General features: G+C 51.3%; 2 pseudogenes; one reads left to right on the forward strand and one right to left on the reverse strand.

Moving 5' to 3' along the window:
* The first annotated feature begins 2,555 nt into the window (after positions 1 to 2,555).
* Positions 2,556 to 9,975, forward strand: LOC122153091 (annotated as a pseudogene).
* Positions 9,976 to 10,278: 303 nt separating this feature from the next.
* Positions 10,279 to 12,985, reverse strand: LOC122153092 (annotated as a pseudogene).
* Between the last annotated feature and the right edge of the window lie 1,005 nt (positions 12,986 to 13,990).

Raw genomic sequence — 13,990 nt, forward strand, 5'->3', positions numbered from 1 at the left:
GCAGCAGGGCTGGGGGCACTGCCTGCAGGCACCCAGGGCAGAGCAGCGAGGCACACACAGCTTCAAGGCAGCCTGGGCTGGGAGGCTGCTGAGAGCTCCGAGGAGGAGAAAGCGTCAGGGCCCTGGCCACAGTAAGTCTGGGGGTGCAGGGCAATGCAGCTGCAGCTCGGGAGGGATCTGGGGAAGGCGGCAGAGCCGCCAGGAATCTGCCTCCTGCCTAGAGGAGGACGAGGAGGAGGAGGAGGAGGATCTGCTCCCGAGCAGGGCTTCCCTGGTGCCCCCTGCGAGGGCCAGGGCATGAGGGCTGCCTTCTGGTGGGGCCGGCTGCAGGGCTGTGCAGCCGGGTGTGCAGGCAGGGGTGCCCAGGGCTGTCCTTCCCAGCAGGGTCCCTGCACCCCAGGGGGCTGTGTGCTGGGGCAGGGACTCTGCCGCCTGCCAGGGTCAGCACTCAGCCTGCCCGGGGAGCTCCCCATGGCGCTGTGGGGAGAAGCTGTGGGGGAAGGAGAGACCCCCGCCAGGGCAGGCTCCTTCTGCTCTGCAGAGGCTGCTGCTGCGTGGATCAGGGATGCTCATAGCTCCAGATTATTCCCAGCTCATTTCCAGGGAACTTGTCACAAGTACTTTCATCTCAGAGATATTCTGTTTCTGTCTGTTCTTTCTGGACTCTCTGCTTCTACTTTTCTGTGGCCTCAATCTTTCTATCTCTATCAGCTGTGCAGATGAGAGCGGGGCTGAAATTCTTAAGCTGTAACAGTGAGGTTCACTAGGAACCTCAGCAAGTGCCTTCATGCCCCAGTAGCCCACAGAACACACCAGCATCACCTTTCCATTTTCATCAGGTTTGGGTGGGCTGTGCTTTAAGCCCTGTACACACGAGTGGCTGCAGGCAGAGCTGTGCTCACAGGGGCTGGGTGGGGACTGTGAGCACTGGCAGGGAGGAAACATGGGCTCAAAGACAGAACTGCCAGCCTGGACAGCTCGGGCAGTGGAGACGTGGGCAGGGAGGGAGGGAAATGCTAAGGGAAACCCTGCTGCAGGGCAGACTCCTTCCCTGAGCAACACTCCTCTTGTCTCCTCTGCCACCCAGCACAGCCCTTAGCCCGTGGCTCCTGGCCGTTAGTCACCTCCTGGCCCAGCAGCCCAGCAGAAGGGATGAAGTGCATCTCTGCTGCCAGGGGCCCAGTTCCCACTGAGCAGGGCCTGAGGGCGACTGTCCTGCATTGCTGCTGTCTGGGAGGTGCTGTGCAGAGCTGCCAAAGGGAAAGGCTTTCCTGAGTGCCCGTCTGTCCCTCTCCTTGCCTTGCTCAGATGCCCTTGGTGTTGCTGACAAGCTCTCTGGGAAGGGGGGTTTCAGCTGCAGAGTCAGGCACAGAGCTTGGAGCCCTCCTCTGCAGATGTGCCCCCAGCAATGAGGTGTCCCAGCTTTCCTCTAAGCTGTGAAGCTCTGGGCAATGCAGTCTGTGAGGCTGGGCCAGGAGCTGGCTCTCCCTTAAGAAGTTGCCATGGTTCGGACCCTTGGCTCTCTCCTTGGGGTGTCCATCGCAGCTGTCTGCTGCTTCCAGGGGACTCTGTGAGCCGTGGGTGTCATTGGCTAAAGTGGGGTGCTGAGACTTGGAGAAAGGGTGAGTCATCTGTTGCTCTGCAGTGGATCCCTCTGCTCTCAGCAGTGTCTGGTTGCTTTTCAGGGTAACAGGGGAGTAAATCACACTTGAACTCAGAAAGATGCAATTCAGGGCAGCTGGGAACAAGACAGAAAGACAGACCAGCTGCCCTCACTCTGCACTAAGGCACAGAAAATCCTCTTGCCTCACTCGACTCACTCTGATCTCCCTGAGTGCAGCAGAAAACCCTCTCAGCCTGTCTTCTGCTTTCCCCATTCCTCACCACTGGTAGAGCAAATGCTGACAAGCCCTTCTTGGATAGGGCAGGTTTTTTTGACAGTCACACAAAGAGCTGACTCCTTGGCAGACAGCATGCAAAAACCCTTCCCCACATGAAATACTTGTCCAGTACCTACCACAGCTCCAGCTACAGAGCTGAAGGATCTCAAAAAAGGGGGTGCCATGTAGTGACAGGGATGGATAAGGACAGAGGGTGTTGATATTTATGAGAGAAATATACCCTAATGTGTTGTCATCTTTCCTCCTTGAACAGGCTCATATGTCCAGACAAAGCAAATGTTAAATAACAGATCCATCACCCATTCCTCCTCCTGGCATTTGCAGACACGCGGGAGCTGCAGCTCTTGTACTTCTGGCTCTTCCTGGGCATCTACCTGGCTGCCCTCCTGGGAACGGCCTCATCATCACCGCCATCACCTGCGACCACCACCTCCACACCCCCATGTACTTCTTCCTCCTCAACCTCTCCCTCCTCGACCTGGGCTCCATCTCCACCACTTCCCCAAAGCCATGTTAAATTTACTAACAGACACCAGGGATATCTCTTACTTGGGATGTGCTGCACAAGTATTTCTGTTTCTATTTTTGTTAACATCAGAGTTTTCTCTTCTCACCATCATGGCCTATGACCGTTACGTTGCCATCTGCCAACCCCTGCACTACGGGACCCTCCTGGGCAGCAGAGCTTGTGTCCACATGGCAGCAGCTGCCTGGGGCACTGGGCTGTTCAATTCTCTCCTTCACACTGCCAACACATTTTCCCTACCAATCTGCCAGGGAATTGCTGTGGACCAATTCTTCTGTGAAATCCCCCATATCCTCAAGCTCTCCTGCTCAGATTCCTACCTCAGGGAAGTTGGACTTATCATGGTTAGTGCCTGTTTAGTATTTGGCTGTTTTCTTTCATCGTGCTGTCCTATGTACAGATATTCCGGGCTGTGCTGAGGATCCCCTCTGAGCAGGGACAGCACAAAGCCTTTGCCACGTGCCTCCCTCACCTGGCCGTGGTCTCCCTGTTTGTCAGCACTGCCATCTTTGCCTACCTGAAGCCCCCCTCCATCTCCTCCCCATCTCTGGACCTGGTGGTGTCATTTCTGTACTCAGTGGTGCCTTCAGCAGTGAACCCCCTCATCTACAGCATGAGGAACCAGGAGATCAAGGATGCACTGAAGAAGCTGATTCAGTTAGCTTCCTCTCAGAGGCAATAAAGTGCCTTTGTTTTTTTCAGAAGTGTTTCAAATTCATCTCTGAAACCTACCGTACATTGATCATTTTATTTGTCTAAATCTTTTTTTTTCTAGAAATATCTGCAGTAACTCTTCTTCCTCAGACATGAACCAGCTCTCTCTGACCCAGAGACCTTTGTGCGTGTGTCTGGTAGGACAGTACAGCTGGCCTCCTGTGCAACATAACCATAATAAAAGGGATTTTCTTAGTGCTGATTCTGGAGGTTGGTTTCTTCTTCCAAAGCTGAGGTCAGGAACAGGCTGAAGGAAATTGCCCCTCTGAGTGTGCTGCTGTGCTTGGGTTCTCCAGGGGTTCAGGGCAGGAGGGCATGGGGGGATGTGTTAGGGAATAGGCCTGTGCTGCCCCTTCACGTGGGGGTGCCCAGTGCAATGGCAATGATGGCTGATCCATGGGGATCTCCCTGGGACCATCTCCCCGTGGTTTTCAGCCACCACTGCCCTGCAGAGCAGCACCGCCAGCTCAGGGCCGTGCCTGAGGTGACATCCCACGACAAGAGCAGACCTATTTCTGGAGGCACCAGTTTGGGCAGCTTTTCTCTGGCTGGCACAGCAGGAGCTGCCTGGGGAGCCCCCAGTGCAGGAGTCTTGTGCTGGGGAGAGGGACGGGCACAGAGGGGCTGCCAGCACTGGGCAATCTTGGAGAGAAGAGCAGCAGAGAGAGGGAGACGCTGGCCTGTGTCTGCTCATGCCATGGCTGGCCCCAGCCCTGGGGCTGATGGGGAGGCTGAGAGCCCTCTGTGCCCCAGGAGCTGCTGTGACCTTCCGAGGGGCTGGGGCTGTGGGGTGAGTGCCCAGAGCTCTGCAGCACCCCCCAGCCTATCTCGCTGGTCATTTCCAGCACTGGCTGCTCACCCAGGTTTATGGGTGAGCGTTGCTGCTAAACCATCTCCATCCTCCTGCTGGTCTCAGTGCCTGTATGGGGGGACCAGCCATCCCTTCCCAGCCTCTCTCCTGGCCCAGACCCTGGCAGACCCCAGAGAAGGGCTGTCTGTGAATCCCCACATGGGACAGCTGGGGCTGGGAAAGTGTTGGATACTGGGGGAGCCTGCAAATTGTATATTATGAGATTATGTCTTGCTGGGGCTATGGGGGGGACAATGAACTGATTGCTCTCACTGGCATCATAATGGGGGGAACTTGCCGTGCCAACAAGCAGGCTGGGGGTGTACAAGAAGCTGGGAGCGGACACAACTGGGACACCTGACCTCAGCTGACCAAAGGGACAGTCCATATTCTATGACATTGTGCTCAGCAATCAAAACTACAGGGAAGCAGGAAGGGGAGATGTTTGTAGTGACAGCGCTGGTCTTCCCAAATAACCACTGTGTATGATGAAGCCCTGCTTTCCTGGAGATGCCTGAACACCTGCATGCCTGTGAGAAGTAGTGAATGAATTTCTTTATTGTGTTTGTCACTTGCACACAGCTTTGTTTTATGTATTAAACTGTCTTTACCTCAACCCATTATTTTTCTCACTTTCACCCTTCCGATTTTCTCCCCCATCCCACTGGGGAGGAGTGAGTGAGTGGCTGTGTGAGCCTAAGCAGTCTATGTGATTAATCCACAACATCTCAGCCTCTCTAGATCTCCCTGGATGGCAACTCTGCCCTCCAGTGTATTGGCCCTTACTTCCACAATTCAGTGGCATCTTCAAACTTAGTGAAAGTGCACTCTTTCAGTTCTTCCATGTCCTTGGTAAAGATGTTTGCCGGGACAGATTCCAGGGTGAACACTTGCAGTATTCCATGTGTTACTGATCTGCCTGCAGAGAAAAATTCATTCACCATGAACTTCTGAACCCCTCCATCAAACCAGCCATCCACAATGTAATGTCCTTACTTGGGCATCTGGCCAGGACCAACGAGTGGTGGTGAATGGCGTTCAATCCAGATGGTGGCCGGTCACAAGTGCTGTTTCCCAGGGATCAGTATTGGGGCCAGTTCTCATTAATATCTTTATCAGTGATCTGGATGAGGGGATTAAGTCCACCATCAGTAAGTTTGCATGCAACACCAAGTTGTTCTGGAGTGTTGATGTGCTGGAGGCTAGGAAGGCTCTACAGAGGGGTCTGGACAGGCTGGAGTGATGGACAAAGGCCGATTGTATGATGTTCAAGAAGACTCAGTGTCGGGGCCAGCACTTCGGGCACAACAACCCGATGCAAATCTACAGGCTGGCGGAAGAGTGGCTGGAAAGCTGCACAGCAGAAAAGAACCTGGGTGTGTTGGTCAACAGCTGGTTGAAAATGAGCGAACAGAGTGCCCAGGTGGTCAAGAAAGCCAATAGCACCCTGCCTTGTATCAGAAATGCTGTGGCCAGCAGGATTAGGGCAGTGATCATCCCTCTGTACTCGGCACTGTGAGGCTGCACCTTGAATACTGGGATCAGTTTTGGGCCCCTCATTACAAGAAAGACATTGAGGTGCTGCAGTGTGACCAAAGAAGCATAATGAATCTGGTGAAGGGTCTAGAGCACAGGTCTTATCAGGAGCAACTGTGAGAATTGGGGTGTTTAGAGTAGAGAAATGCAAGCTCAGGAGCACCCTTATCGGTCTGTACAACTACCTGAAAGGAGGTTGCAGTGAGGTCTGGGCCAGTTTCTTTTCTTATGTAACAAGTGAAAGGACAGGAGGAAATGACTTCAAGTTGCGCCAGGGGAGGTTTAGATTGAATACGAGGAAACATTTCTTTACTGGAAGGGTTATAAAGCATTGGAAAAGGCTGCCCAGGAAAGTGGTTGTGTCACCATTGTTGGAGGTGCTTAAAAGACATGTAGATATGGCACATAGGGCCAGCGTTTAGTGGTGGGCTTGGCAGTGTTAGTTTAATGGCTGGATTTGATGACCTTAAGAATATGTTCCAACCTAAATGATTCTATGATTCTGTGACTGACTGGGAAAATGGGGAGTGAGGCATGGCCTGTTTAATGTGCCTCACATTTATGGAGCTCCTCTATGGGACAGGCAACAGTTTAGGTTGGTGCTTGTCATAAAATCACAGAATGGTTTGGATTGGAAGGGACCTTTGCAGGTCATCTGGTTCCAGCCTCCCTGTCTTGATGATTAACTTCTATTAGTTCTTTTTTTTTTTTTTTTTTTTTTTTTTTTTTTTTTTTCTGATTATTCAGTGTTTTTAAGACTTGTCAAAGAAAAACAGCAAGTGCACCAAAAGAGATATTGAGTGAATTGCCAGTGAAAACCAGGTGAGCTACCCCCATGCCTGTGTGTTCCTGGCAAGGAGTCTGTCCTGAGAAGGGGATCCAGCCTCTGCCACTCTCTGGAGAGGGAAATCAGCAGTGCCCATGCCTCCTGGGGACACAAAAGGAGACTTTTACAAGAGCAGCCTTCATGTGAACTGCTTTGGAAGGGCTACTTGAGGATCGCTTACATTGCAAATACTGATTGAATTGACATTGCCCAGCATGTCTACAAAGCAAGCAGAGTGCTACATTGCAGTAATTTACACTTAATTAATTCACTTTGCTTTGTTTCTTTCTTTCTTTCAGGTACTGCTACTCTTAGGGAAATCATGCTAACATCTGAAGGATTCTTGACAGAAGCCTCATGGTGTTTACATCTCAGGGAATGAGATGGCAGAGGCCAAGGGAAGGAAAGGTTGGACACTCATCAGGGATTTAGCAAACCAAAATGTGCTCCCCTCTTCCCAGCACCATACCCTCCTTATCGAGAGAGGTGAGAAACTCTGCAAACTAGATCTGGACTCACAGTTGTGTAACTTATGCCTAGTTGAAAAAGGTGTTTTCATGCAAGATCACATTTTGAGATTTCATCTGAGCCCAAAGCATTTAAATTCACACTACCTCCATCTTCATTCAGATGCTGCGTGATGTGTGAAAGAGCTGTTCTGTATCTCCAGGCAGGATGGGCAAAAATATGATGCCTTAACTGGAAATTATACCCTTGCCAGCAATGTGAATGCAGCAGGCTGGAGCCAAGAGGCCCAAGAAACAAATTTCCCTAGGACCAGCTAATGAAACATCCCGTAGGCTATGGGACTTCCTTTCTGCTGATAAAGAATTTGTAAATCCAGATGATACAGCTTCAAATATTTTTTGTTTCTCTTTGAAACTTGTCTCTCAGCACTGAGGTATTTAGACTGTATTGTTACTTTAAAAGTCTGGTTTTGAAAAACTAGCCCAGTGTGTGGAGATTTTTAGTGTCTAATTCAAGGAGGTGATGGGATTATACTCTGGGTAACTCTTATGGGTTCTGTCATGAGTTTTGCTGAATCCTGATGATTTCCTTGCCTGAGTCTACTTTCTAGAGAAGCCTCACCTGGAGTTGAAAGTACTCAGGGTTGTCAGGAAAGGCAGGCCTTGCCACAACAGATTCCAGCCTTTCCAGCAGTTCAGAAGTTGCAGCCTGATTTGAGAACTAGCTTAGCAATGCTTCCTCCCTGCAGTGCCTGGGGAGAGCTGAGCTGTGCCTGGGTCTCTGAAGGAATTATTGGTGCTATAAGCTCCAGGTCACAGTGCAGAACAGGGGACATATTTTGCTGCTGGCATGTCAATCTCAAGATGTGGTGAGAAAAAGGCAAGGGCAGAGCAGGGCATTAGATCTGAGTCAGGGTTTGCAGAGAGATCACGGAAGGGAAGATGTGGTGGGGTAGAGGCAGAGAGTGAGGCCCCAGGTCTTTGTTCCCAGGCACCATCAACACAGGGGCCAACCCTTCATGCTGAGCATTGCAGATGGGTGCTGGATGTCCCGAGTCAGGGAACTGCTGATTTTGCTGTGGGTATTTGTGCAGGGAAAGTGTCTGAGTGAGAGCTGAGTCTCAGCCCTGTCTTGTGCTGCACAGGTCCCCAACCCATCTCCCTCCTTCCCCAGATACCCTGAGACCCAGTAACTTCCAGCAGAGATGCTGGGGAGGGGCTGGTGGTGCTGAGTTCCAGCTGGGCTGGGCTGTGTTGGAGCCAGCCCTGGCACTCACCCACCTCAGCTGGGATGGGGGAAAAGTCAGACCAGGGTCTGTGGGTCCATATCACCTGAGCCCTTCTCCTCCACAGGGCTCTGTCCTTTCTCAGCTTTCTCCTTTTTCTCTCCCTTCCTCACCATTCCACAAGCTCAGACCCTCAGCTTTCTGACATGGACTCTCTCTCATCCAGTGGGGAGGGCTGGGGGCTTTACTCATCCTTGTCAGCTCTGATAAAGCTGTTTGTCTTCCTCTCTTCCAGAAGACAAACATTCTCTGCTGGGAGGTGGGTTTGACAACACTGAGAGCACCATGTATTTCAAGGAGCACAGCTGGTGAGGCTGCTTCTCAGGCAGGCACTTTCCCTGGCTGTGCCCTCAGGCATGTCCCGGGCATCGCCCATGGCCCTGAGCCTGCTACTCTCCCACCTCAGCCCCAGGCACCCCCGGGACACCCCTCCCAGTGCCCGGCAGTGCTGAGCAGGGAGCCCTGCGAGCACAGCTGGCTGTGCCAGGTCCTGCTGCTGGGCTGGATGTACAGGGGGGCAGCCCCAAATCCCTGGGGACCCTGTGCCGAGGAGGTGAGCATGGGGAGTGAGTGGTCCTCACTGGCATTTTCCTTCCTCCCTGCACAAAGTCTCTCATGAGATTTCTGGTTGATACACATTTATAATTTTCTTTAATTTCTTTTTTTTTCTCTTTGTTTCTCACCTTTTCTTTTACTGTCTCACACACAGTGTGGTATCAAGCATCCTTTGTCATGATCCCATTGAACACTCCCTTTGTCTGAGCTGGAAGCTCCTGACCTGCTCCTTGTCAATGCAAGAAATTGGCCTGCTCAGGGCAGGAATGCTCTCCTCAGAAGGGCAGCATTTCTGAGAGCTGAGACCACTCACCCAGCACTGTGCTCAGCCTTCTCCCAGTTTGAGAAAGGACATCTGCCTTGATCTTTTCACAGAAACAATTTATTTCATATCATGGCACTGGTTTTCCTTGGAAGAGCACAGAGGATCTCAGTTCTAAACAGCTATTCTGGTCATGTTGAGAATCCCCCGAGCACAGGAAAGCAGGATCTCAAAATGTGAGCAAATGCACATGATGTTTGCGTTCCAGCATGAGGAAGAGGCAGCTCCATGGGGCAAGTCAGCCCTGTGGTCAGAGGGACTGCTCTTGGGACAAGTGGGTCTGTTGTCTTGCAGAACCCAGGTCCCTTAATTTAGTTTAAGGAGAGAGAAAAATAGACTATGAACAAAGGAAAATAGATGAGATTTGTTTGTTTTTTTTTTTTTTTTGTAACCTTTTTAATCAGTAATGTCCATCACAGTTCTTTTACTTAGTGTGGAAATGCAGTTGTTCTGTCACAGGCCTCCTTCCTGGCAAGTCGGGGAAGAAAGAGAAACAAAGCTGTATGGAAAAATGGGAAGAGGAGAATCAGACATCACCCACGAAGTTCCTGCTGAGGGCAATGGGGAATGTGCCCTCACTCCAGACTCCACTCTTCCTCCTGTCACTCATCATGACTGTGATTGGGCACATCCTCATCGCTGTTTTGGTGGTGTCAGAGCAGCATCTGCACACCCCCACGTACTTCTTCTGGGGCAATCTGCCCTCCTTGGAGACCTGCTACAGCTCCACCCTCCTGCCCCGGCTGCTGGCCAGCTTGCTGAATGGGGACGGGACCATTTCTGCTCACAGCTGTATGGCTCAGCTCCACTGCTCTGGCTGCTTTGCAACTGCCGAGTGTTACCTGCGGGCCATGATGGCCTATGATTGGTATCTGGGCACGTGCCCCCTGCTCTATGCAGGCTTCATGACCTGGAAGGTCTGCCTTCAGCTGGTGGTTGCACCTTGGCTATGTTGGTGTGTGCAACAGTCCCAGTCTTCTTATCCCAAATGAAGTTCTGTGGCCTCAGGGCAACTGATCACTTGTTCTGTGACCTCTCTGCTGGAGATTGCCTGCAGTGGCACCAGCGTGGTCACACTCACATCCTTCATCTTGTCTTTCCTGAGCGTTGTCTTCCCCTTCCTGTTTGCTTTTGCGTCCCATGTGTGCATCATAGCTGCCATCCTGAGGATCCCATCCAGCATGGGCAGCAGAAGACCTTCTCTTCCCACTCCTCTCCCCTCATTGTCATCTCTCTTTTCTCCTGCACCCTCCTCACTGTCTACCTGCTGCCCAGAACAGCCCCGCTGAGGCAGCTCAACAAAGTGCTCTCCCTCTTCTGCCACTGTCCTCACGCCCCTGGTCAATCCCCTCGTCTACAGCCTGCAGAACAGGGAGGTCAGGGAGGACCTGAGGAAAGCTCTCAGGAAAGACAAGGCCTGCACTCAGGGTGCACAATAATGTTCCACCTGCAGGGATGAATGCTTTGTGCTTCTGTTTTATCTCAGTAGGGAGGCCTTGGGCAGGCCTATGGTGTCCAATGCCGCAAACATTGTTTTAGTAGGGTGTGATATTGAGCACGTTTGTGGGATGGGAAAGGTCGAGAGGAAGACATTTCCTTTTAGAGAGTTCATAGGATCAGAATCAGAATGGTTTGGGTTCGAGGGGACCTTTAGAGGTCACCTGGTCCAATCCCCCTGCAATGAGCAGGGACATCTTCAACTAGAGCTGGTTCATCAGAGCCCTGTCCAACCTGACCTCGAATTATTCCAGGCATGGGGCATCTATCATCATTCTGGACAATGTGTTCCAGGGTTTCACCAATCTCATTGTAAAAACTTTCTGCCTTATATCTAGTCTGAATCTGTTCTCTTTTAGTTCAATACACCTACACACAGGGCTGTTCAGAGACACGAGTCCTTCCCTTGCACACGCAGAGGCAGTGCACTGCAGGAGCCATAGTGTCTCTCTGAACTCCTGCTGCCACCCCCAGAGGCTGGGAGGCACCTCAGCCCTGCGGTGCTTGCCCTGCTCTGCACCCGTGGGAGATGCCCCGAGGCACGAGGAATGGACACAGGGACCGTGGTTCAGGGAAGCACAACCCAGTCCTGCATTCAGGGGGTTCCCCAGGGGATGTGACTCTCTACATGAAGTGACTTCAATTTACAGTCAGTGTCACAGGCCTTCATGGCACCCCCAGGAATAGCTGATGGATTTTGTGCTCACTCAGATTTATTTCACCACACACACATGATGTGCAGGTTTATGGTTTGTAAAATGCAAAGTTGAACTTCTGACATAATCATTTGGTGTCACTCTGTGGAAGGATAAACAACCTCTCTGTTCTGCAGTGAGAGACCTGTGCTGTAAATGGTGGTTGTTATTGTATGATCTGTGACAATTGTCCTGGGGCAACTTCCCCAGGGTGCCCAGCGCACATGGGCACAGGTTAGTCCCCACTTTGCTGTTCCTTCAGGTCTCTCACAGGAGCCTGGCTGTACAAGAACACTGCTGTGTGCCCCTACCCTGCACACACAGACACACGCTTCCACTCCTCACTGGTGATTTCTCTCCTGGGTTATTTCCTGGGCATGGTCTTGAAAGCAACTCTGGAAGAAGACCTAAGCCTTCATGCACTGCCCAGAGAAGATCCCCTTGTCTGATGGAAATGCTGTCATGAAGGCCAGCTCTGTCACAGAAGTGCCCACTGCCTGTCCCTACCTGCAGTTAAAGGACTTCCACACCGTGGGACGCTGACCACAGCACAAAACCACTCACATCTTAGACCAATACAAGGGCTGACCTGGCAGGTCCAGAGAACGACTTGGAGGAAGGATCTCAAAGCATGTCTCTACAGTGTCCTTTATTTTGTTTAACCACAATGAGAGCATGGATCCTCATTTACACAGACTCTGGTTCACACAAAAGATTGATAGATACTTAATGAGAACAGGAAAAAATAATGACACACTTTTTAGCAGAGAACATAATGTGAAGTAAAACAAAGAAAACAAAAAAAATCAATCCCAAAAGACCCAACTAGAAACTACAGACTGAGATCCTGTATGTAATCAGTTACATTTAGAGTTATCTACAGAAGACACATATTTTATTGTTTCTGAAATTCATCCTGTTACCAGTTTCCTCAGGGCATCCTTGATTTCCTGGTTCCTCATGCTGTAGATGAGGGGATTCATTGCTGGAGACACCACCGAGTACAGAAACGACACCACCAGGTCCAGGGATGGGGAAGAGATGGAGAGGGGCTTCAGGTAGGCAAAAAATGAAGTGCTGATAAAGAGGGAGACCACGGCCAGGTGAGGGAGGCACGTGGAAAAGGCTTTGTGCCGTCCCTGCTCAGAGGGGATCCTCAGCACGGCCCTGAAGATCTGCACATAGGAGAAAAGAATGAAAACAAAACACCCAAAAGCTAAACAGACACTAAGCACAATAATCACAACTTCCCTGAGGTGGGATCCTGAGCAGGAGAGCTTGAGGATATGGGGGATTTCACAGAAGAACTGGTCCACAGCATTGCCTCCGCAGAGGGGTAGGGAAAATGTGTTGGCAGTGTGTAGGAGAGAATAAAGCAATGCAGTCCCCAGGCAGCTGCTGCCATGTGGACACAAGCTCTGCTGCCCAGGAGGGTCCCGTAGTGCAGGGGTTGGCAGATGGCAACATAGCGGTCATAGGCCATGATAGTGAGAAGAGAAAACTCTACTGTTATCAAGAAGACAAAGAAAAAGAGCTGTGCAGCACATCCCAAGTAAGAGATGTCCCTGGTGTCCCAGAGGGAATTTACCATGGCTTTGGGGAGAGTGGTGGAGATGGATCCCAGGTCGAGGAGGGAGAGGTTGAGGAGGAAGAAGTACATGGGGGTGTGGAGGTGGTGGTCGCAGGCGATGGCGGTGATGATGAGGCCGTTTCCCAGGAGGGCAGCCAGGTAGATGCCCAGGAAGAGCCAGAAGTGCAGGAGCTGCAGCTCCCGTCTGTCTGCAAATGCCAGGAGGAGGAACTGGGTGATGGAGCTACTGTTGAAAAATTGCTTCCACTGGTCATTGGGCACTGTCCATGGAGGAAAAGACATTGAAATGTTAGTGTAGACTTATCTGAGATAAAACCTACTTCATATCTCTCAGTGACTGACTCTCCCTTTTAACCAAGTCCTCCAGTTCTGCTGTGAGCTCTGGACGAGTCAGTCCTGCCAGACAGCCATAGATAAATCGGAACATGTGTGATCACAGATTAAATCCACTCATGTTCAACATTCTGCTCCCAATTCACCTTACTGCAAGGCATAGCTGTGGGGATATTGGGTTTTTTAAACTGTTTTTGTTGCACCACTATACATGAGGAGTGGTTTTAAGGCAGAAATTTATGGTATTTCTGCTGAACTCCTACTGAAACATTGTGTTTCTTGAGAGACCAAGGGGCTGTCCTAAAATTCAGAGTGAGGAGAGTTGCTCTATCCATCAGCCCTGGTCTCATCTGACCTGTGCTGGCACCGCTTTGAGCTGGATGATGGAAACAGGGCACTGCTGGGACTAGAGGAATCCAGTCTCCAAGCCCAGCTCTCCAAAGCCCTCAGCCCCTCTCATCGCACCTGAGGAGGATCTCTGCTCTCCCCTCCCAGCCAGGGACACTGAGGGCTCATTGCAGCTGCCTGTGTGCAGACGCCCAGCAGCATTTCCATGGCCTTAGCACTGAGGTGTTTCCTCCCTGGGGCTGCTGGATAACACAGAGATGCCCCAGGAAAGCTGTGCCCACCTGGAGAGAAACTTGCAGCCCAGCACGAGCCCATCACAGGAAGAGTTGAGTGTCCTAAAATGGAGGTGTCCTGAAGAGAGAATTGTGTCCTTTGTTTTGCCCTGAGCACACAGATTGTGAGGAAACTTTACTCCCATGGACACATCTGCACGGCAGGACCCACAGGGTTGGGCTCAAAACTGTAGCTTAACCCCACCACCCCCCATCCCAGCAAGTCCAGGGATGACAGTAAGGGGAGCAGATACAGGAGGGGGAAAATGGA

This window comes from Tyto alba, unplaced genomic scaffold (assembly GCF_018691265.1).
Source record: "Tyto alba isolate M040663 unplaced genomic scaffold, T.alba_DEE_v4.0 Super-Scaffold_15, whole genome shotgun sequence".
Taxonomy (NCBI): Eukaryota; Metazoa; Chordata; class Aves; order Strigiformes; family Tytonidae; genus Tyto; species Tyto alba.